The sequence below is a fragment of the Perca flavescens genome, chromosome 15 (assembly GCF_004354835.1).
Source record: "Perca flavescens isolate YP-PL-M2 chromosome 15, PFLA_1.0, whole genome shotgun sequence".
Classification (NCBI taxonomy): domain Eukaryota; kingdom Metazoa; phylum Chordata; class Actinopteri; order Perciformes; family Percidae; genus Perca; species Perca flavescens.
Genome location: NC_041345.1, coordinates 12,890,508 through 12,915,579, shown reverse-complemented (window position 1 = coordinate 12,915,579; position 25,072 = coordinate 12,890,508). Strand labels below are relative to the sequence as shown.

At 42.2% G+C, this 25,072-nt stretch overlaps 1 long non-coding RNA gene across 1 annotated transcript in view; it reads right to left on the bottom strand.

Annotated features, from left to right (window-relative positions):
- Positions 1 to 8,697: 8,697 nt before the first annotated feature.
- LOC114570009 (uncharacterized) overlaps positions 8,698 to 25,072 on the bottom strand; it is a 55,623-nt gene continuing 39,248 nt past the window's right edge. Inside the window, exons 2-4 of the long non-coding RNA XR_003694448.1 lie at positions 24,930 to 24,991; positions 11,542 to 11,606; positions 8,698 to 9,577 (exon numbers count right to left, since the gene is read on the bottom strand). This is a non-coding gene — a long non-coding RNA (uncharacterized LOC114570009). The remainder of the gene's footprint in view (positions 9,578 to 11,541; positions 11,607 to 24,929; positions 24,992 to 25,072) is intronic.

The window sequence follows — 25,072 nt, the reverse complement described above, 5'->3', positions numbered from 1 at the left end:
ATCCACCAGTGAGAACAATGAAACTTTTCACATTTGCATTCACGGAAAGAGCTGAATCATACCATGCAGCAGGCATTTGTTAAGAAGTTATATTAAAACACACCTGACAGAAGCACACAAACAAAGAAACAAATTCCCAATTAGAAGTTCCTGCATTTTCTCAAGCTGAACAATAAACAGAATCAACAGTCAGTGTATGGGCAGGAATTTGGCACCAGAGTCTCGCAACCAGATATTCAGAACAGCCTGGGAGGCCGCAAAGCCCCTGGTCCTGCTCTCCCACACAAACATGTCCCCAGAGAGGGCCAACTGCTGAATATTTTGCACAGTCTTGACTTCTTCACATCAGGCACCCACCCCAAAAACCCACTGTCAGCGATTGATGTGTGATCATAAAGGCAAAACGTGCCTCAGCATATGAGCATGTCACACAAAACATCCATATTTAGTGGTTTTTGGCCTTGTGGACTGAAAGAAAAATAGGTTTTTGGTTCTCCACTCTGCCTAATCATGTTGTATTAAGAGTCATATGTTGCCAGTGGCAGACGCTACTGCTGCACTCTACTCTACAACTCTCACCGACTGGACAAAGGCTAGTGCAATGCATTTTAGCTTTCAAATAAAATCCCCTTAAATGAGGGAATTCATGTTTGTTTCTTAAGCACAGTGAAAGTAAACTCCGTGGAATAGCCCCCAATTACTGTGTTGTTTTAGCAAATGGACTTGCTGTGTCGTGTCCAGACACTTCTGAACTGTTAAAATGCACAGAGCTTAAATTCTAGAAATACTCAACAGATGTTTTTAAAAGTGTTCATAAAGTGATTCATGCTTTGATTAGCTTTGAAATGTATCATCATTTGGAGGACATTAAAGTGTCATGACCAATATAAAATCCTCCTTCTAGGTGACCATTCTGTACCATCTGCACCAGGAAAACATTTCCTCTATATAATGATTTAAAAACATCAGCCATTGTCTTGTTTACCTTACTTAAAGGTACCTTGTGGGGTTTTTGACCACTAGTAGCGCTATCAAGCAATGTTTTTACGAGTGGTTCCCCATTTTGTTTGTATTCGTGCATGTGTACAACGCTGCACATAGGTGACGCGATACACATTCTTGCCAATGCCTTCACGCTAATCTACAGGTGGAAAGGACTCACTAAGAAACGTAGCAATGTGCCAACAAAGACAGGGAAGAAGAAGACAGCTATCAAGCAAACATGGATGTAAATTATGGATGTCACAAGAACCGACACTTCGGTACCAAGTCAATGCCAAAATTTTACAAATGTGACGGCACTCGTTTTTCTACAGTACCACAGGTACTGGGGAGGCAATACTTCCGGACCTGATGGGGGCAGCAAATACGCCTACAAGTGTTCTAGTCTGCTGTTAAATGCTGAAGAAGAAAAACGGCTAGCAGCACAGAAGAACAGTAAATAACGCCTCATCTCTGTGCACACCGACCGCTTGACCGCAGTAACCTCTGGCTTTACCATATATCTACTGCAACGGCTTTCACAAGCTCACATGGAACTCCCAAACCACAAGTAAGTGTTTCTCTCTGCCGTTGTTTTTCACTTAGAGCCGAACATTAGCTGACATTAGCTAATTCTAGCCTTTGATCCAGCAGATCTCTGATCAGCATAATGTCAATTAAGTTAACTCTAACCAGCCCAATTCTATGTAAAAAAATCTAAAACACAGAGGAACAGACCTAACATACCTGTTGTTAAAGAGTTCCACGTTAACTCAGGCTTCGGAGCAGCAGGCTGTGGGTCCAGAAGACTGACGTTTTCTTTAGATTATATTTAAATCACACTCTCCTTGCCCCCCCTCCTTAAACCACTCCACTCCACGCAATATGTATCCATGGTGTAATCCTTATCCTGAAATACATTTTTATAAAGGAGAGTATGCACATGGGTATAATTGTTTTGTTTTTGACTGTGGTATCAAATTGGAATGAACAAAAAAATAGACATCACAGATGTGACTTTTGCTGCTTATCATGTACATTGTGCCACCATGATTTACTAGTCCTGAACTTAACTTAATACTTACCAATTTTTGGTAGGTTTTTAGGTAATAACAGATATTTGACACATCGTCATATCAAATAATATTACACTGAGAAGAGTAAAATTTGAAAAGTCAAATGTTAAAAACATTAATTTAAACTTTCTCTGATGTGTAACTAAAAAAGCATTAATGTGACCATCTCAAAATTAATGTGGGTTAATGTGATGATTAAATAACGTCTTACTCAAGGCGATGCACCCAAAATGGATTAAACACGATATACTCTAGAGTTATGAATGGTGTTGACCACAGAGCGTTCTATGAAATAGAAAGTGTTTTGAATTTCTGGCGAGGACAAGAACATTCTGAGGCTTTGCTGATAAGATCACACAACGTCAACTTTCTGGGCTACATTTGAAGCAGGATGAACAGGAAGACAAAGCTGCCTTTGAAATATAAACAAGTGAAGAAAAACCTTGAGTCTGCAGTATTTTTGATCATCCTCTGTTTCAAGATTAAAACAAGAATAGGGCCCTAATTTTCTCTTAAATTCCTCGGATTTCTGCCTACAGGATGCATGCTGGGTTTAACCTTTACCCTCTTTGGTATCATTATCAACCATAAGCAGCCTAAATATAAACTTATAAAAATCTAGAGTCATAGCAGTAAAATGTATGAACCCTGGTAGATTGAAAGTGGCCATGGTCCCCAACAGAAGGTGGGAAAGGCATAGATGGTGTCAATTTTGTCTGTTATGTCCTTGACTGTGTGCAAATATGGGTGTCCAACAGTTATCCTGGTGTACATACACTTGCGACAGGCGTGTAGCAGCTCTTGGTGCTGAGGGCCTCACTGGCTGTGTAAACAGGGCCTGACTACCCTGAGAGCTGATGGCTATCGACCATCCCAGATACAGCAATGACAGGTCTTATCTGGAACTGGGATTGGCTATGTGAGATACATGTCTACGTGCGAGTGTGGGTGCATACCTACAGTGTGTTATACATACTCTCAGTTCAAACGGGTTCAGACTTTGTGCAGGAAGACATAGGATAAACATCCACGTTGCACACAATGCCACTGCCTGAGTGACACACCACCACCATCTTGTCTGTGCTATCATTGTGATAGATGGCCGTGTGAGTTCTCGTTGTTCCTCACCCCTCTGTCAGCTCTACACATCAGGAAACGAAATTCAAGTGCTACATGTAAAAACGAACTTTGTGTTTGTGGGTCGAGGGGTCACTCCTTTCTCTGACCAGAGGATTCCCTCAGTGTGGGAGGCAATCGCACCTTACAACTTTCAATAGAATAAAAAACGCAAACACAATTGGAAGTTTTTTTAAATCATAATTTTCATCTACTTCAGTTGGGAATGCAAGCTTTAAAGATCAATATACTTGAATTATACCTAGCGTTGATGTATACTGGTTCTGTAGGCAGCATTAATACACTGGATCATTTTAAGGCATTGTAAAGTACTGGGATTTTTTGGATATGCAGAATGAGTCTGTGCCATGGGTGGTGCCAAAAACAGACAAGGTGCTTTAACTGTTTTTTTAACAGCAGCTAATGACTGTTTCGCAATATTGATTTATAAGGGGAGGATTCTATTTCAGAAAAGTTCAAGGAGGCAGACCTAACTACCTAGAGAAAAAGAAGTACAGAAATACAAGTACAATGTCTGAGCATATGGAGGAAGTTTGAAACACGTTTTAGGAATATATCACTTGTAGAGCAGGCAGCATTTTAGATGTCATACATTTACATATCAGGATGTTGTTTGGGGGCATTTCACATCTGCTTTTTAGGGGAATTGTGCTGAAGACCAACTTAAAAATAATTTCCCATGATTTTTAAACATATAAGGCATCATTTGAGGTTTCAAGATGTAGTACAGTAGATGTCCGTATATCTTTTTGTTTCAGAGCCTGTAATGCTGCATGCATACCACACAAATAACATTCTACAGTATGTTATATTGTAAGTTTTATGTTTTGCTATGTGTTGTTATGCTTGCTGCAGCACAAATTACCCACTCAGGACAAATAATTAATTGACTTGACTTATTGTAACATTTCTTTCTGACAGCTTCAAATGAGGACATCATTTATCCCTGCAGCTGACAGGTTGACACCCTCTGTCTAAATTCACCAGAGGCATAATGAGACATCTCTATCTGACTGTTTCCCAAGGTAAACTCCAGTATCACCATAGCTTCTAACGAAGAGGACAAGTGCTGACCTGACCTTTGACATGGCCTTTCTTTCACATAGAGGAGAAGAGAAGAAATGTGCAACACTGAAAACGCACCTCTAATAAAAGTGTAGTGTCTTTTTTCATTTAAATCTGATCCTTCCTCTTTGCCAATCCGTAAAAGGTCAAGCTATTAAAGCTGCTGTGCTGAATCACCCTGTGCTGGAGATTTTCAAGTAAAAAAGGGAGAACATGAACAATCGTGTCATAATTTCCCCCGTCAGACAGACTCGGCTCAGCGGCCAGTCGACAAAAGTTCAAACGTGGTGTTCAGCGGGCTGGGAGTGACGTTCTCGCCAAGCAGGGACAACCCAAAGTGTTTGAGGTGGTCTCTATGCCAGAATTCTGAATCCAGGAGTGAAATGGCCTGTCAGGGTAATGTATAATGTCGAGGGGACAGAGGGCTGGCATCCTGTACTTGACAACGTCCACCATGCCCCTTCATTCCACGTAGACGCGCAAGAAGCCAGGCCAGGCAGGAGGAAGCACACATGTACATGAATTATTATACTGTCTCACACATCCGCATGAAAAATTATGATATACTTCCATAACAATTCAACAATAATGCTATAAATGAAGTTGAAATCCAAATATGAGGACTTGCTGCTAATTAGCACTAATTACAATACATTAAAAAGCACTCACCCAGTCATGTGTGACCAAAAACTAAAAAAACGAATGGCAAATGACTTATCAGAAATAAAATGTTCATGACTACAGGCTTCACATTTGACAGTGTAATGTATAGTTCCTCTGTCTATAAATATTTATTTTCTTGTAATCACTTCTCCAGAGACCAGACATGAAGATAAGGGAAATGCTGCACTGAATCAAAATGTGCTCTTAAGGTCAAGCTTGCATCATCGTTGCCATAACTGAAAGTAACCCTGGTTCGCTCCCCACCTCCCCACCTCTCTCACTCTCATTACAAGCTCTTATGGTGATTGATTTCCATCTTAGAGTGACACTCCCCCCCCATTCTGCCCAACCCCACCCCCAAAACTCTCCCACACCCCCTTGCCCCCGCCCCTCGCCTTGCCACTGCCTCTCTGCATTGATGCTAATAATTACGAGTGAATGGATCTGCAGATTCCCATGGATGTCAGTGGAGCCTTTGGCCTGTTCTGTTGCTCCCCTCCTCCTCTTCATCCTCTCCTGCTTCCCGAGTCTCCCCTTCCTCTTCTCAATGGGGATTAAGAGAGAGGGAGAGAGGGTGAGAGAGGGTGCTTGCCCAGACTGAGGGAATGATTACCCATGCAACTGCCTCATCTATGTCACCTTGCCAATCAAGGCTGTCACCATCAATAAACCAGAAACGCCGCTGCGCGTTTTATGATTTTTGGGGGACGTATAACCTTAATGTCACTATCAATTTGCTGTTGAAGTATTGATAAAGTTCTTACTTGGGAAAATATTGTCATAATAAACTCAAGGTAAATCCCATGACACATTAGAAAGTAAAAACCTGTTGGAAAATAAGTTACCTCTATAAAGAACAATTGTGGAAAATACGGAGAAAAGGGAAAGTAGTGGATTCCCACCATTTCTCCTGTGCAAGCAGAGCTGAGTGGATCGACGTCATAGCCACTGGGAGCCCACGCACCCTCAGCATGCCAGAGGTAACCGATACCCAGTCAATGCTCATCCAAGTTCAAAAAGCGATGCTTTCTTCCAATGGAGTCCAAGGAGGGGCCAACCCGGCACACCACAGTTAATCACACCACAAGGAACAGCAAGAAAGGAAAAGCATGAACACTTTAAAGAGGTGCATTTCAAAGTGGGTAAGAAACTTGGCATGATGGATAAGATAAAGACAGAAATCTGTATGGGAAGATCAAAGAGAAAATTATCTTAATTTTTCCAATAAAAACAGTATATACCAGCACTACCATGCGTCATAGTGACTCTTAAATGCAATATGTAACGTTCCACATGAAATGTGGACATTTTCCAAGACCAAGTAGTAATTGTGTCATTTTTTTCTTCGGATGCAGCTCCAATTTGAGGAAATGGTTTGGAGTGAGCTTAAAGGCGTCTATGCTGCAGGAGTGTTTGGAACCAACAAGGTTTGGCTCAGGGCTGCATGTCAACCTCACTTCAAATTATCCTCATTAACGACAATTCCAAGGGGAAATGGCCATTTGTATGTGTGTGATACTCTGGTGTTACACAGGGCCTGTAATAGTCCTGGATGCACACCAGCATGAAAAGTGGCATTTATTAGTCAGGGTTACAGGTTGCACCGAGCTGAGCTAGGCAGCCAATAGCAGCTCCTCTGGCTCGGATAATGTGGGAGAACCTAAGATTTGTTACTTGACATCATAGACATCATAGACCAGCAAATGGAGGAACACCCCAATTACTTTTTTTTTGTGGGTACATAGAAAAAAGAATGTATCTGCAAAAACGTGTCATGCATCTTTTTATTTGATTTCTAATTTCCAAACTTGTAAAAGTTAAAATAAAACTTTAATAAAAAAAAAATATCTGATTAGATATACTAATGTAGGAAAGATGGATAAGGAAATAAAACTCAATTTAGGGCAGATTGAGTAGGCGTGAATCCCAAGTCTTCATTAATTAAAGAAAATTAATCATGGCTTGAGGGCTGGTCATGAGCCCACATCCCTCTTCAAATGCTCCCCTCTTCCATCCCACAAACGCACACACTCCCTCCGAGAGAGAGAAAGTGAGACACAATCAAACTTGCACCAAAACTTGGTAGAGCTTCAAGTGAGAGCTCGGCAGCCGACACAAAGCTTGTGCTTGACATTAAAAGTTTGTGGCTTGACACTTCTTTCTGGAATACATTTCTTATTGCAGAAAGTAAAATCAACACTCCCTATAGAGGAGAGGTGGAATGAAGAGGGAAGCCGCCATCATATTAAAGACAGTGTTCCTCATCCCTCCCCTTCTTCTGTCTCCTTCTATCATTTCCCAAGACTGTTTACCGCAAACACAAGAGCAACGCCGCCAAGCCACAATATACTGCCAAGTCCTGCCCCACAGCCTGGACCTGCTCTGTTGTCTTGGGAACCCAGCATCCAAGAACATGGAGGGGAGAGTTGGTGGTGTGCTGGTGCTGGTTGTGATGCGTTGAGAGGGGAAGGGGGGGGTGGGGGGGTTGCATGATGTCATCCTGTGGCATGGATGGGGCCAATCAAACCCTGAGAAAATTATGTCACCTTTTGTTGAGCCGGTCCATTCAGGGCTATAGAAGTGCAGTGAATTGAAAGCTGCAGAGAGGTCATTTTTCCCTTGAGCTGTGGATGTGTGTGAGAAAAAGCGGGGGAGAAAAATAAAAGAGGGGGAGGCAGGCAAGTAGGGAAGTCCATTGTGGACATGCTAATGTTGTTGACCATAAGCAGGACCATAAAGATGTCATGAAGCTCAACTTTCAAAACCTCAGCGCCGGGGCCTTAACACCCCCTTTTTTTTTTTTTTTTTTTTTTTTTTTTAACAGATAGAGTTGACCTCGTCCCCTACAAATTTAATTCTTAATATGATCCCTATTATATGATGCTTTGAACAACTTGTCAGAACATTGTCAAGTGCCAGAATAAAAAGCCTGAGCACACTGCAATGGAGCCTAACCCAGTTCGCTTTGTTTTATCGCAGAGAGAAAGACAACAATAAGCAACCCCTTGAGGAATAATTACCCCCTTAGCAACTCCGCTTCCCCGCACCCATGTCCCATCCCCCCCCCCCCCCCCCACCTCCTCCCCTCGGGCCAAACCTTTTTGAATCACAGCTGAAATTGACAGTGGAAGACAGTTGAATGGGAAGTCATTGCTGAATTGTTGAATTCACAAACTAATTGAAAACAATAAATGGATTTGTAGCGTACACTGGAATGTCTTTCTGCAGAAGACGAGGTGCTGTGGGGATTTTCATCCATAACATGTTGAAAACTCCCTGCAGTTTGACTCATGTTGACCTAGACTGTGACATTAAGCAATTCTCTGTCAACATCATGCAGTGCATTAAAGGTTTACAGAAACTAAACTGAGTAGCAAACACATTTTCCATTATGTCATCTTTTTCAGGAAAAAATACCCTGTGATAAAAAAAGAAAGAAAATGATCTTTTTGTGCAGTAAATTTGTATACCACAGAATTGACCTATTATTGATACCGGTATTAGTGAAGAAAAACCCTGTGATTTCCAATAACAATCACTTGGTCAATATTTAAATGTCACATTTTTCCATTTTCACTTTATACATCACTTTCACTCTGCTTCTCTTTGCCTGAGCATGAGAGAATAAGGAAAAGATTGATATATCTTAATTGGCATATACTGGCCCAACTAGTAATGAAGCCAGCATGACTAATACAGCATAATGAACATCGAGAGAGCATCTTATTAATCTCATAGATCTGCATCTGCAATGATAACACAAACAGACAGCAGCTTGGATAAACTTTCTTTATTTTGTTTAGTGGGGTTTTACCGGCAACAGCAACGGTTATGGAGCTATAAATCATCATCAGAATAAATACCTTGACAGGATTGTTAACCAGTACTTACAAAGGCTGCCAATGTGTCACAATAAAATGTAGTGTCAATAAAGAGTTGCATTCAAGCACCTTGATTACAATGGCTTCTTTGTGATTGCAAATTAGGAGATGTCAAATGATGAAGTTACATTTCCAATGACTGAGTAACCAACTTCAATGGAATCTTGATCATATAGGTGTTCATTTTACACAATAGGAAACTTTTTTTGTGCTCTTCACAAGATACAGTACACTTTTGTATCTGACTGCACTGGTATAAGTGCCGCCTTCAGTCTGTAAAAATAGAACTAAAAATGAAAAATAACATTTGATTATTTTCCATTTACTGTTCCAGCGCTTGTTGATACTGTATCCACAATAACACAGTATATGTCACAACTGCAGTGTATGAGCAACAGTGTGAATAAACAGTGAATATCAAAAGCAGATGTATGTATAGGAAAATATTAATCCAGGTTCAATTTAGAAAAAGTCAAACAATGTGTAGATCCATTGTGGTAACTACGGTGAACGTGCATTCGTGGAGTTGACTTTCCTACCGAGCGCCTCTCCAGACGGGGTTGACTGATGTGTTCCATAATGTCTGAGCAGCAGAATACACTCCACTGTCCCGCTGAGTTTATGTCACAGCTTCTCCAAGTCCAAGCTGCTGGCGCTGGATCCTGAGAGTGAGATTGTCAGTGATGGAGCTCAAGCTGTTCGCAGCCATGCCAGGAGCAAACATCTGCTGCAGGAAATGCTGGTCCACAGTCCAAACCAGGATTTAGTATGATCCTAGAAACATAATACAGAAACTAATTATTGACTGAAGCCAAAAACCACTTCAAGCTTGAACACTGACATGTTTCTCATACCCATACTAAAGAAAATTAGAGGTTTTAATCTTTTATCGCAACATTTCCTTTTAAAGGTTACAAGTAACTGTTTAGTGAAATTACTTAAAACAACCAGAGATTCATGGAACACCCAGAATTGATCAACACAAAGTTCTTCACCTGAATCATGATGATGCCTTAAGCAGATTTGGCTGCTTTCACAAACTTTCCACACAAAAAGGGCTTGAGGATTCAAACTGGCATGAAGATGTTGCAGATGAACCAACCAGAGCCTCATCCACACAGCTGAAATTATCACATAATGAGTGGTGGCAAAATCTAGGCCGAGTGTTTTGCTTCCAGCAGTGTGGATACGAATCACTGAGTCTTCTCACGGTGCAGCTGGAACTAGCTACTTTTCAGTCTAATACCAGACTTAAGATGCCAAACCTAGTATTGCTTCAGGCCCAAAAAAGTCCTGATTTGAAAGAAATGTCTGATTTCAATGATTAAAGAAATAAAAATATCACTTTAATCGAGAATACAAGTGTGTGAACAGTTGAGGAAGGAGATGAGAAAATTGTTTTATATCCGGAACAACAGTTGGATGAATATGTTGCTGTCTCATGAGGGTGTACAACTGTTTTTTTCTCCCAACAACTTCTGAGGTGAGGTAATGCAGGTAGGTGACCTTTTGACAATCTGTGCTCTGCTTTACCTGTGCTTGTGCATACAACCTCTCACAAAATGACATTACGTCATCTGCCCCCACACAACATCCACTCAGTCAAAGTGGCGGGACCGGCCCTGCCTGTTCTTTGCCTGGGGAAGGAACAACGTGTCAGAGGATAAGTAGTCATCCATCAATTTCTAATCTTCTTTCTGCCTGTCTGCACCTCTGAGCTGCTTTACCTGCGAGAAGTCACGTTCCACCAGCGTACAGGATGTGGCCTCACTTGCGTACTCTTTCTTCATCTTCACCTCTCTCTCCTTCCACTGAGCCTCCCACATCATCATCTCGTCTCCAGCTTGCTTACTATTGCTTTATTGTTAACACTCTCTGCTATACCCTATCCACTCAACAATCATCCTTTCACCTGATTTTCTTTATCACTCCTTTTGCCCTCTATTCTGGTTTTTCCCTTCCCACGTTTCTCTCCTATGCCTCACCTTGGAGCATAGCCAGTAGAGCAGCATCAGCATACAGAACCAGGTCCCAACCTGCCTCTGAGTCTCAGCCTGTCCGTGTTCGCCTGTCTATGCCTCGGGCCTGGGACTGAGGCAGGCCCCTATCGCACTCCCTCATCAGCACATCTACAGTACCTGTCTGCTGGCACACTGCCATCCACACACACAGTTCCCCTTCATTTACCCAGAGAACCTGGTAGAAGGAGAGAAACCAAAGATAATGCGAGCCTAAAATCTATAGAAAAAGACTACTCATGTTGGGGTCAAGCATGTTTGACCTCCATTGAGAACACCCACAGCTACCCTGAGAGGCGCACATATACAGTACCACTCATTCAGCCTGCTGGCTGCCCCGCACAAGCCCATCAACAGGTTTCTTTGAAGGCCACCGACTCTGTGGTGGGCCATCAAAGCATATCTTCATTCAGTTCCACTGAAAGGATCTGAGGCTCCTGAGAGACGCCGTGTTTGAAGTGATATCTCTGTGCCACTGCATTCTTTACTGTGCTGTCATGACTTCAGTTACACAATAAAAAAAAAGCAAGAACATGGGCATGAAGCCAGTGCCACCACCCTGATTGTGTCTCACATGTATGTGAACTACTGCTACCTCTGTTTGAAGAGTGGATGTACCATACTCTGGTTGTTCATAGCAACTGTCAGTGCACTGTGTGATCACATATTCCCCTGAATGAAGATCAAACAAACATCAACAAAAAAGACAGTCATCTCTACCTGTTGAATCTCATGAGATCATGTTTCCATTACTCAGCCTCTTCTGGGTGCTCACCTGAGATCATCTGAAAAAGATAAAGAATGGGGGGAATAAAATGATTTAGAGAGGAGCTCATTCAAGAGTAAACATACAAGTCGACAAAAACTGGGGAATCTGATGTAATTTAGTCCAGCTCTGCCCAGACTTGCATTATCGCGCCGACAAATGTTGATTTTTCTACAGTACAATCAGTTCCTTCCTTTGTTTTCACAGGTTTGATGAGGTTATAGTGCGGTGATTCCCAACCTTGGAGTCACAAAATAAATTTGAGGAATCATGACATGATAAACAGGATAGAAAAATGAAAAAAAAAAAAAAAAAAAAAGCTAGATAAAATTGCATTGATTTTTTTCTGACATTCTTCTAATTGCACCGGATAATTTTACCTCTCCATGCCTCTAAACATTAGTCAAATAAAACAGCAGGAAAATCACTCATATGCAATGCATATGGAACCAGTGATGATGGGCCACATATCCACAATGTTTCAGTTTATTGGGACATAATTCAAGAAGGCTACTGGTATAGGACCAGCTGTTGGCATGTAAACATACTGTAGGTTCTAAGGCAAAATTAATTTTTTTTAGATAAAAAATTATAATGATCCGTACAGAATACAATTAATGCACAAATAAAAAAGGTTTGTCACGTTTGTCACTCTACTATCAAAATTAAGGAAAAGGCTGTGTTACTCAGGTTTAGGTTATCACTCAATCTCATTGTTGCATTATTTTTTAAACTCTTGGTCAACCAAACCTGGTTTTATAATGACCATATGACTCAAGACCTTCTCCAGTATCTTCACAGAACATTTCAAAAGCCAAACCTGGAGTAGCGACATAGAACACCCCCGCTCTGTTTTATGTAAATATAAGGTTTCAGTGGAGCTCTGCAGTAGCTGGCAGTTCAGGAGAAGGGAGGCAGTCAAAGTGACTTTTCCATTTATACCATTTTAAATTACGTGCCATTCTGGTTTTATTATATAAGGTTAACAGGTTCAGGTAGATATTGGATCAAGAAACTTCTCTTGATCACAGGTTTCTTCATACAGGCGTGTTTACGACCAAAGTTGTACTCTCTGGACCGATGAGAGCTCTGGTCCCTCTTCATCCATTCACAGGACAAAGGTGCTCTCTGCTTCTGAGTTTCACCGTCCCAGACCTGTTACCTTGGCAACAAATGCACTGTTTCCGAGTGACACAAAGCCTGAACTTAAGAACCTCCTTTCAGGTTGAAGGCTCCAAGAGTTGAGGGGAAAACAGCAATAACAGGACGGCGGGGAGAGAAACTGAATACCGGCAAATTGCTTCCCAGAGTTTCTGGAGGACATGGTAAAATGATTCTTTCTTTCCTCTCCCTTCTAAAATACCTTTCCCTGGCACCAGGCACCACAGGTAGTTGTGTGCTGGTCCCATTTCTTTTATATCCCTTCTTATATTTCTGATTTTTTTTTCTAGCTATCATACTGAGCTAAGTGAGTTATCATGTAGACCAGCAGGCTGGAGCAGCATGTGACTAGGCTAAACCTCCAGATGAGGTAATGTTCAGAGGGTTGGCGAGCCAGGAGAAGGGTTGGTCAGGTCTTGATTAGCTCGGGGGTAGGGGCTCTCTCTAATATAGGACACCTCTTTGTGTGGTGAGATTACTACCTTATGAAATACTGCCCCTGCTGACACGCCTGATGGGATCAGAGCTTCCTGCCTGCTGCATTGCGCTGCTTATGAGCTCTCCATATACTGGAGAGAAAACACACAACCAAACACACACATTATAAGCCTTTCAGACATGGCATGAACACTCGCAGATCATACACACAACTCGCAAGTTCCGTGCATGCTTATAGGTACAACAAGCATGCACACGGATACATCAACAAGCAGACACATGGCTGCAAACGTCACCTCCTAGGGCCTCCTCTCTTCCACTTGTGTATGTGATGACCACAACTGATGACCCCCAGATGGAAAACAACCTGCATTTATTAACGAGGCCAGATGACACACAAACACACGCTCACTTGCTTTTACTATGGTCGTCTCCTCCGGCCACTCTCCAATGAAAATCACATGATGGACCACATCCAGCAAAGAATCTCCACCCCGAAAAAACATCAACAAACAATGTTAAAAAAAACAGAGAGGATTCCGAGGCAAAGCTTTCAGGGGATTTGATCCGAGCAGTGCTCTAAAGAGGGTTGAGGCTATAGGATGATTTCAATTATTTGATATAATTTCTGATGGTCCATTAGTTCAAAATAAAGCTCTGATTATAAGGGATGTGTAAACAGAAAGTTGCAAACAAAACCTGCATCAGAGTCTAAAGCAGAGCAGTGCTTTTTTCCAGATGTGTAATCGACTGTTAATTAGCAGTGGTCTTACTTTCATGTAACCTTTTCCCAAATAAATCTCGTCTAAAACCAAGAACAACTAAATCAATGCAGCATTCTGGTTTGTTCAACCGCATAGCAAACTTCCAACACCTTACTATTTCTACTGTTTAGGAGTCCGCGTTAACAAACGCTCATATTTCTGCAGTGCAATTTTTGTGAAAGCAAATATATACTTGTAGGTGTAATACACACACGCCTGCAAGCACACATGCATGCATCCACCCACACACACCAGTTAGGGACACTGGCACAACCTTGCGCCAGTGGTCCTTTAAACCAGTCATGTGAAACGACCCGTTCACTTTTGCAAATCAGATTACATCTCCGAGCTGAGGTGTGCAAGTACACACACACACACACACACTTTAAAGCTCAGGTCCACACACACAGCCACACACACACACACACACACACACACACACCTTAATCAGATTTTGTCCCACAAACCTTCTCGTCTTTGTGAATGTGCGCAAACTGCGAGTATCAGCCAGGCCCGGAAATACTGGCTCAAAATGCACATATACATTTAGAGGATAGAGTCAATGTACAGCTTGTATGGAATGTAGACTAAAAAGAGTTAAGGCCACAGATTCCCTCAAATAAGAACAAAACAAAACAATTTCTTTGTCAAGGAAAATCATAGAGAGCTGTGATAAGCCTCCTTTCAGCAGCACTCGACTGCTGTTTGGCAGCTCTGCTGTGGAATGAGCACATGTAGAAACATGTTTATAGTGTGTTTGGCAGGAATGCAAATGATAGATGATTCGCAAATGATTCAAGTTCTATTCAGCTTACCAAGCACTGATGTGTTAAAGCAGGCAATTCACACTAGTTTCTTCTGTTTAACTGAGTGTCAAATGTATGTATGTATGTATGTATGTATGTATGTATGTATGTATGTATGTATATATATATATATATATATATATATATATATATATATATATATATATCTCATTATTCTATTCAGTGATTGCAGATTGAATAAGTACACAAATGGCTGCATAAACCCAGTAAGAATGATACAACATGGTGAGCATGCAAATATTTTCATACGGTTTGCTTCTACAATGTTGAACACTTTTGACGTCTCTGCACATTTTAGTGCTAGTGATCAGATATGCAACTATCAAGTTTTTTGCTTTGAGTCTTTCAATCTAAGTCACAATGTAAAAGAAGCTGGTTTGCTGGCTGCTGCAGGACTGGTCGGCTTAATTAAACCCAGACAGTTGGAGGAAGTACAAGTCGCTGTCCCTACAGGATCTACATTAAGTCTCCACTCTGCTAATCAGAAAGCCCTTCAACTATATCAGCATGTCCCTCTGGCCCAACTGACAACCAAAACTCATTTGTCTTTGCAACATTTTAAGGAAACTAGAATTGCTTCTCTATTAAGCCTGGAAAATCAATCACTGCTGTTTCGATGTTCATCATAATAAACAAAATCTTAAATAGATCAGCTGTGTAGCTCATTGTCTGTGCTCCTTTTGCCCTTGGTGCCATGGAGGTCAGAGGGTGGGAAGTTGTGGGTGGCAGGAAGCTGAAACAGTTGTGCCTACAATGAGGTGTCAGTACTCTGTCAGTCAGTCCAACTCAAGTTCAACTCAAGCTGGTTGATTCTCTCTTCACAGTGACATCTGAGAAGACCAGTGATGGAGACCGGCAGCGAGGGGAATGGAGGAGCAGAGGGGCCGCGCCCTGGGTTCGATTGCACTGGATGCTCAGATAAGACGACAGGAAAGGGCAGATGGGGTAGGGCAACAGGGGAAACTGGCTGGGGTTACTGTTACCTCAGGAAGATCTCACTCATCCCTCAGATCACCTGCCACACCTGTGGAGGCCAGAATCTGATTCAGTCACGCAGTGCCACCAGCCAGGAGTTGGGAATTGGTCCCCAGAGCCTCAGAAAACTGATACCGTAACTTCTAGAGCCACTGTGTACAAGTAAATATTGTACTGACCAGATGTGTATTATTCTTATTTGCACGTCCATGTTGGTATGTTCTGGGTTAGATTTTCTGACAGTATAGCGATTGAATCCAACACTGGCAGCTGCAAGGTAAAATCCTGTTTCTATGTACAGCTGCAGTGCCATGTGACAACAGCAATAACAAGACAAGCAGGTTTCAAGTCTTTGCAGGTTGATTTCAAAGCTTACTAAAATGAGTGAAAACCAGTAGCATTTGCTGGTTACAGCATTTAAAATATAAGGTAGTTGTAGTTTTAAATCATTGTAAATAAAATATATGGTCAGTCAGACAAAATGTGGGTTCTAGTAATATTTATAAATGTCATTATGTTTGACATAAGCAATCAATCATTAAAAAAAAAAAAAAAGAAAGAAAGAAAACTGCTGGCCTAGTAAGTAACCGGATATGGAAATACTGTGATGTAACTCGAGAGACATATGGTCAGTCCTACAGCACACATTGCTAACACAACACACAGACACAGACACAGACACACACACACACACACACACACACACACACACACACACACACACACACACACACACACACACACACACACACACACACACACACACACACACACACACACACACAGAGGTAAAACAAACCACAATGTAGTATCTTCATCTGGAGTGCATTTCCTGTCCTCTTGGTTGGCACATGTGGTATGGTTGCTGTTTGTAGCTCCCTTTCTGCACAGAAACAACTGTTTTACCACTAGAAACAAAACAGAACTGTAGGGACAAGGACCACAACCTTAGACTTCTGTTCTGGGTGTTGAAAATTTAAAGCAAAGAGATGCACTCTCCACATCTGGAAAAATCCTACATGGTTTATTATGTTGGTTTAGGGTATTGTTTTGACAAGCACAGTTCCCAGTTTTGCTTAATTCTCTCACCAAGAAGCAGAGGTGCAATCGTCGGTATCATACACTGACCTAAATGTCACCTTTGGAAAGGAAATTTAAGAGAATAATAAAGTTACACCAAGCAAATAAGACAAATTAGACAGCTCAAAAATGTGTGCGTCAAATTTTACAAGGTGAGACGTGAGGAGACAGTTCTTCAGCAGCAACAGTGGTGATGAAACAAACAAAAATGTCACCAAATGATCTTCCATCACCTTTTAAAACCTGTGGAGGTACTAACCAGGAGGGGTCACAGGAGCTGTGAAATGTTAGTTTTAGAATGAAAGTAAACAGCCTCTTCCATGGTGGGCCTGTACCCTACACAGAGTAAGCACATGTTTCCCATTGTGGTTAAAAGGGAAGGGGATTAAAGTGTAGTGAAGCCGGAGCCACAGCCATACACCCCATGGTGGGATCACAGTACTCTCAGGTCTTTCAGTAATGCTGATGCAGCCCAGTTGGAAGTGGCTGGTGTGTAGGGAGAAGCTATGGCCAGATCTATCACACGGACTAGTCAGGGTCCTCTAGAGCCCAAATATGAGGCCTTTCTTTGGGGCTGAGGAGGCAGGCATGTTACCATGTTGACAGAACTGCCTTACTGAGGCTGGCAGACACTCACACAAACACAGGCTAGGTAAGGGTTATGAAGAGGTGTTGAAACTGAGCGGATTTTGCTTTGCAGAGGCCCAATACTGTCCCTATGAAAAAGAGATCACTTTCAAAACTCATTATCAACAGAAACAAAAAAAAGAGATTTAGACTGAAAACAAAAGCAGAAAAAAAAAATCTGGTTAATTGGTTTTGGCTGCCAAATGTGAGGTTTTCACCCCAGGGCCTCAGGGTCAAATAGGCCACATTTAGGTACCACAGGGGACAGTTAAAGCAGGAGACTGTGACTGTGCAGCCAATTAAAGGACACTTTAAAAAGGCCAATAGTGCAAGGGACATTGAGGAAGATACGCATAGTGGAGCATAACTGCACTTACCAAAAACTGCCAATTAACCAACACCCCATGAAGCTCAGCTGTGACCGCTTCAGCTGGACAGCTTCCATCTGCAGTGAGCAAAAACACCTTCTGTGCAGGGTAACAAAGGATGTAGAGGGAGGGTCACACCCTGTTTGAGGGTTTACTGAGCTTGATTCAATTAAAAAATCGGATCCAAGTCATTAAAAGGACTTGACTGCTCCAAACCCTGACTGCCTAAAGACTTGCTTTGAGACTTAAAAGCCAAAACATTAAATCTCAAGTTTTGACCTGATAAAAACTATTGGCCCTCGAGAAATGAGTGACTCAGCATTGTAAAACTATCACCATGGGTTGTAAATAAAACTGTTAAAATGTTGCATCTTGACAAATTGCTTATTGTGACTTGCCCTGGATGCACCATACATGACTTGCGACTTAAGTCAACTTTGCCCCAAATCATATTGTGTACACTGTGCTTCATCCGTGGGATGGGATTTTCACCCAGACAAGTTTAAGTCAAGTATTCAAAATTCTTAACCTCTTTGCCTCAAAGCCCACACACATGAAGATGGATAATTTGATGTCTATGTCATGAATGTGTCAGTCTTGCATTGGTGTATAGTCTTCCATGTATGTTTGTGGGAGAAATTTAGGAGCAAGAATTTTGTGCAGGGCCGAAAGTTTTGTGCAAATTTGCAGGACTTTCTCACCCACAAAAACATTGTGGGAGAAAGAGAACGGCATGTAAATGTACGTACTTGTGTTTGGAAACTCGAAACAGATTTATGTAGTGTTAGGGATCAGCTCTTTAAAAGGTCACACTGAACAAGTTAGGTCTGCTCAGTAAACCTTGTTCCCTCTCTGATCCAGGCGACTCTCGGCCAATAGTTTCACAACACACGTAACACGTAAGCACCACTCTGACCACTTTCTCCTCCTTTATGACATCGGTAATTTCCGATTTCCAATAATGCCACGCTGACATTCAGCATCTTTGATTAATTGGTAGGGCTCTTTGTGTGTTTCCGTTTGAGAAAAATAAATGTCAAAACACTTTCTGGAGCCCTGATTTGGTAGATCGGAACACGCCTTCAGCCACAAGTACGGCCACAGAGCATGATGCCCTGGCATGGGATAAAATATCAGCCACAGTAACAGAGTTTTCCTATTGACACTGATCACAACTTTACATAGGCTGGAGTTAGAGGGGATATCTGTCAAACTCCCTTGATTACAAACATCTTTCAGCGACACATGTGAAATGGCACACACACTCAAACACACATTTATGCATCTATGCACAGGCCTAGAAGCACGCCATTGCATGCACATGTGTGTGTACATGTTGTCCATGCACACATTGACAAAATGTGCAAAACTCCTCATGTAAATGCCAGTGATGGCAAGAGTGGAAAAAGGTGGGATGAGGAACACATCAAGGCTAATCCGGCCAGGGATTAGGAGCTGCAAATATCACCAATGATAAACAAATGACTAACATTCCCGGTCTGTGTGGTTACAAGCCCCAGGGCTCCAACTAGAACCCAGCAGGGTCTGGATCCAATCCATGCTGTTCATCAGTGTGAGTAGAAGCGGCCACTTGTGAAACCTCCATGACAAACACTCCAGAATGGCGAACAGAGGAGTCCAACCAACCACTCCTCACACTTTGATTTACAGCTCAGACCTCAGAGTCCTCAGCTTGATATTCAGACCAAAATGGCCATTTTGTTACCACTACATTATTCACTATGACATTGCCTTCTTGTTAGCCATATTCTGTGGGGTGCCTATTTAATTTTGCTGGTTCCAATCTCCAGTGACTGACACATATACAGCTACACCTAGTAAAATTTCCAGTCAACACTGAGGCTGAGTTAGCCAGCTTACAGTTAGCATAAATCAAGCAAGTTTGATGACATTATGTTACAGATCACATGTTGGTTATGCAGAGGAAATGTGCTGGTTAAATAATGGTCTCGTTTTAGGAAAATACACCTCATTCTTTAAAAATAAATGTTTACTTTGTATATATATAACAACTGAATAAATCACAAGCAATGATTTAGAACAGTAATCAAACCAGTGCTGAAACTATTAGTCCATTGAATAAATTTGCTTCTTAGATAGGAGCATTTTAACTTAAACATCTGTGGGTTGAGGACCCTTCAACAAACAAAACAGTAATTTTCGGACTTTTTATAGATTAAACAATTAAGCGTAAAAAATGACAGATGCATAATAAAATCAAAGTTGCAGCCGTAGATTTATCTGTTCGCCTCGATATGTTTCACTTTGACAAAACTTGCTAATATTATCAACTTAGGTTACGAAGCAGAGAAACAGACGACCAACACCAGACCTTTTTTGTATCACCCGATAACATTTGATACGTGAGTGCCTGGACTCATGCTACAAAGTCCTCTTGCTCAAGGGCAGAAGGAGTCAACACGAGAAAGAAAGCAGAGCAGTACACCTGTTTAGCATTATTGACAAAATATTGATTGATTGTCTAGGCGTCACCATGGAGATTATTGCAGAGAAATGGTGGACAGATAAAGTAATGGGCCATAAATTCCTTTAAGTAGCAACAGGGTTGGTTAATTAGCAGTGTGTGATGAAACTGAGATCAAAGGTAAAGCAGTGAAAGCAGGTTGTAATTTGGTCTGTGCAGTTTTCTGCTACCAGGAAATAGTACCCAAGAGGAGAAAGGGCTTCCATTGGAAATGCAGACACAGCACGTTTCCCTCCCTCACTTCTACTAGCTCTTTTGTCTTATGTGACATCAGATGAGATGCTCCAGTAAGTCTTAACTTGGGTGGATGTTTGAAGGCTTTATTCCCACTGTGTGTATGGGTGTGTGTGTGTGTGTGTGTGTGTGTTTATGTGGGTGTGCTGAGAAGTCAAAGTATGTCTTCCCTTTGCTCTAATCCACCTATTTTGTTTCGGTCCACTGTTCAGATTCAAGGTGGAAAAGTGCCGAGACCGCAACGTTTTGCCTTCTCAGTCAGTCCGGCCCACAATGCTTTACCTGCTGAGCCCAGAGATTCACCAAGCCTGAAGGACTCTGTTGCTTTAACCCTGTCCCCAAACATGTCCCTGGCCTGCACAAAAGCCATCTGGGGTGCGGCTGAGAGCTTTAGCAACAAAATAACTCTTTCAATCTGCACTCTGCATGGTTCTGACTGCAGGGCGCTGAGGTCGCCAATACCAAGAATCTCGCTGGACCTCCTCCCCCTTCTGCTCCACCCGTCTAATCCTGGCCTACATGACTGACTCCAAGTGAAAGCCCCACACGCCAGAGGTGGGAGCCAAAAGTACTGTGAGATTCAAAAAAGACCACCTGCTCATCAAACTAAATTGCACTCACGGAAGGCAATGGGGAACACAGAGAATGAAAAGGAGGGGAGCAAGAGAAAAAAATAAGTATGAATAAAAAGAAAGACAAGTCACTGCTCTCCCTCTGTGATCTTGGCAGACAAAGGAACAAATTGCATTTCTGCGTCATGGCACCCGAGGGTCAAAATCGGCATACAGTCCCTCTCAGTACTGTTTGTGTGCGAGCATGTTTATAACGGTTCCATCAGTTCCCACGAGAGAGCCAGAAAGGTGCACAGGCCTACCTTTCAGCCTTTCATCTTGGCTTCTTTTGTATTCTGCTACACTCTGTTGTCTCTCTCCTCTATTGGGTGGAATTGACTGTTATTATTCCAAACAGCATTATCTTTATTAATGCCACAGGTCTTAGGACTGTGCACTCCCTGGGAGTCGGGTCTGGACAGAGCTGCAACCATTCTCCCTAGATAAAAGCTCAGAGGAGAGCTGTATGCAAGCCAGACAGCACGGGCAGGCCTTCATCCTCCCTCCTCATTCTCAGAGAGAGGCATAGGCCCTACAAAGAAAGATATGGCTTTAATCTTAGCACTTTCAGTCCGACAGAAACATTTTAACTGAGAGCAGCTCTCTAGGAGGCTATCAGAAGTCACTTTGGGTTGTTAGCCACCAGTCACAACAAACAAATGGTATTATTAGTAACTACATTTCAATAATATCTGAAAATTGCAAAAAGAAAAAATATCCATGATGAAAAAGTTTTGAAAACACGGATATTAAGGGAAAGGCTTTGGAGTCACAAACTGTTCAGGATATAAGTCATGAAACTTTATCTTCTGGTGCTACGGTTTATGAGTGTGCCCTCCATTTCTACTGTGGCTTATATTGTTGGTGGCTCGTATGTACTTGGAGCTGAGGCCGTTTCCAGAAGTCAGCCATGCATGACGAGTTATTTTAAAGGTGGTGTGGAGAGCTGACGTGTGGCCAGGCCAGGCCAGGGCAGCAGCATGGGTCTCAGCTTTGTGCCTCAAGCCCCTCGCTCCAGTGGTCACACAGCATCAGCTCCTGGCCCGAGCCCGGACACTGATTCATGGGACAGGGGGATTACTATCAAACCAGCCGTGAGGACCACCCAGATAGTGGCATAGGACGACAGCCGCACAAACACACACAGGCACACATGCACGCAAATTCAAATATACTTCTTCACACAAGCACTTACATGCACCTTTTTAAACAGATATCCACAGAAATCCACATAATTAAACAAATAATGATTGAAACAAAAATCTTGCCATTTAAGATGTTAAATATTAAAACTTTCTGGAATTAAACAAGCGTAAAAAGCTGCACATGCCATTTGTAATGACTCTGTTGTCCACTCAAGTGCAGTGGGAGGGATTAATTTGCTGAGGCTTCCTCATTACCACAAAGCAAGGGAGCCAACTTTGCTCATCAGCGTTCATATGTATCTACAGGATGTGCCTAGTTAGAAGTAATTCCTCTCAATCACGTCATACCATTTCTTTTCTTTTTCTCACTTCAGTTTGCATGATGCGTTATTGAAGAGTGACGACTTGTGTAATTTTCTATCCCAACTGACCCAGGTCCAAAACAAGAACGTTCCATTTAGTTACAGATGTGGAGCAGAAGCCAGGCTCAAACTCTGGCTTTCATCAAAACTTTTGTAAATTCTCTGAAATTGGTGACATTCAACTTGATCATGATGTTTAATAATTCACTTTCCACTTTTTCTCGATGCAGGTCTGGACTTCTCTCATTTTCATTCCGAATGCATTTACCATACTTAATACTTTTCCACCAAGTCACATTTTCATCCAAGAACATGTGCAAATACACTGAGCAAAAGAGGGAAAAAAAATACACATATTTCTCACTTGCCAGGGCACAGCACAACTCCACCTCAAAGCACCAGTTGGATGAGCTGAACAATAAGAGTCAATGACAAATCGGACGTGGTGCATTCCTTGGGCAAACACTCACCTCATAAAGGGAGACGGGTAGGCAAACACTCACCTGCCCTAAGCTAATAACTAGTGTGGAGGCAAACACACAAATACACTCACACATGTACACACTTGAGCTTGTCGATATGTTGAGACAATGATGGGAATTAAACTGCTCAAAACTGTGTTAGCATAAAGATATGACAGATTTAATCTCAGAGAGCCACAAGTAGCATTTTTCCACAACAAAATCACCATACCAGAGGAATGCAAGAGATGTGGGTCTCTTTGTGCTGTTATACTGTGCTATGTGAAGCATGGAAATAGACTGGTACACAACGAATATTTAAATGTTAGGCCCGCTCGGTTTAGGCTTTATCTTAATCATTGCACTGCAAAAATAAACAGAAATTTAATTATTTTAACTAAGGCCATCACAATGGCTGCAGGAGGAGGATTTAAGGGGCTTACACATAATGTAATGTATAATAAGTTGCAAATTATAAACCACATGTCTGTACGTAGCCTTTCTTAAAACATTTGCATTTGTGCATTTCTGAATGTGTGTTTAAAAATGTTAAATGTAAAAGCTTTATTTGTGACAGGAAAGCTTAGACATGAAAGGGGTGAGAGAGGGGAAATGACATGCACCAAAGGGCTGCAGGTCGAAACTTAACTTAACCTGCGTCGAGGACTGAGCCTCTGTATATGGGCGCACGCTCTACCAGATGAGCTACCCAGGCGACTCACTTTCCTACCAAACAAATCACACACATTTTCCACCTAAAGCCTTCTTTCCCAGCAAAGCACAGCAAAGCTCCAGTGACAGCACCACAGACTTCACTTCAGCAGACTTCACTCAGTGGGATGCACCCTGAACACTTCCTGACCATGTGACTCCCCCCAGCTGCCTTATGATTGGACTCTCAGAGGCGCCGAGGATGAAGAGAAGAGGGGGGCGGTGGTGGCAACGGAGCTGGCTGGCAGCGGACACGAGAGAAAACAAATTCCTGCCCCATTGCCATGGAGATGAGTCAACAGCAGGGGGGCAGAGAGTGTGGTGGTTGTGGGGCACAGGCTGACCTGCTGTAGTTAACAATTCATCCCCGTATCCGGCTCCCAAATGATTGGGCAAACACGGAGTGCTGCGGAGTCAAAAGGGCCCCAAGGGGCTGAGAGAGGGGCATCACCCTGGGGTGACAAGCTGACAGGCACACACTGGTTGGTAGAGGGTGGACCAGCTGAATGGGGAGTAAAGGATAGGGGGCACCAGTGGGGAGGGAGGGAGGGGCTGATGGAATGTGGGAGAGGGGCTAAGTACATTGAGTACCACAGGCTACAGCCCAGTCACAAAACAGTATTGATGGCTGCGGCTTTAAAAAGCAGTGTAATTAAATAAGTTGTGTTTTAAAGGCCATTTTGAGGAGAACAATGTCTTAAGTAAACCACAACAAATATCACTCAGTAAATTATGTCTAAATTCTTCATGTTAAGCTAAATAATTAACATTTGGCTGCCAGTTGTGCCAACAGTTAAAGTAGGAGTTGCGTCAGTTTTATAAGCCTAAACCACAGTAACACTAAAAGTCTCTGCATACGTCCGCTTTGCTACAGTTAGTGAAAACGTTAAGCCCATCTGGGTGAGCCACAAGAGCTGCAAAGCAAAACACTACTGGACAAAAAAGCTTGTAGATCAGGATATAACATCACCTTATGACAACTAAGCTTATATAGAAGAAGCTTATACAGCAGATATTTACAGGAGAGAGAAAATTGAGACTATTTTTGGTCATTAGAAACGTATATACTCACCAGAAGATCCCTGGGAAGCAATTAAAGGTTGATATCTCATTCCAAGAATTTGGATTCCTTCACTGTGAAGAAAAAAAATCAAAAAGGGGACAAACGTCACTTCACACACAAACTACAGTGTAGTATTCCATTGCTATATCTGT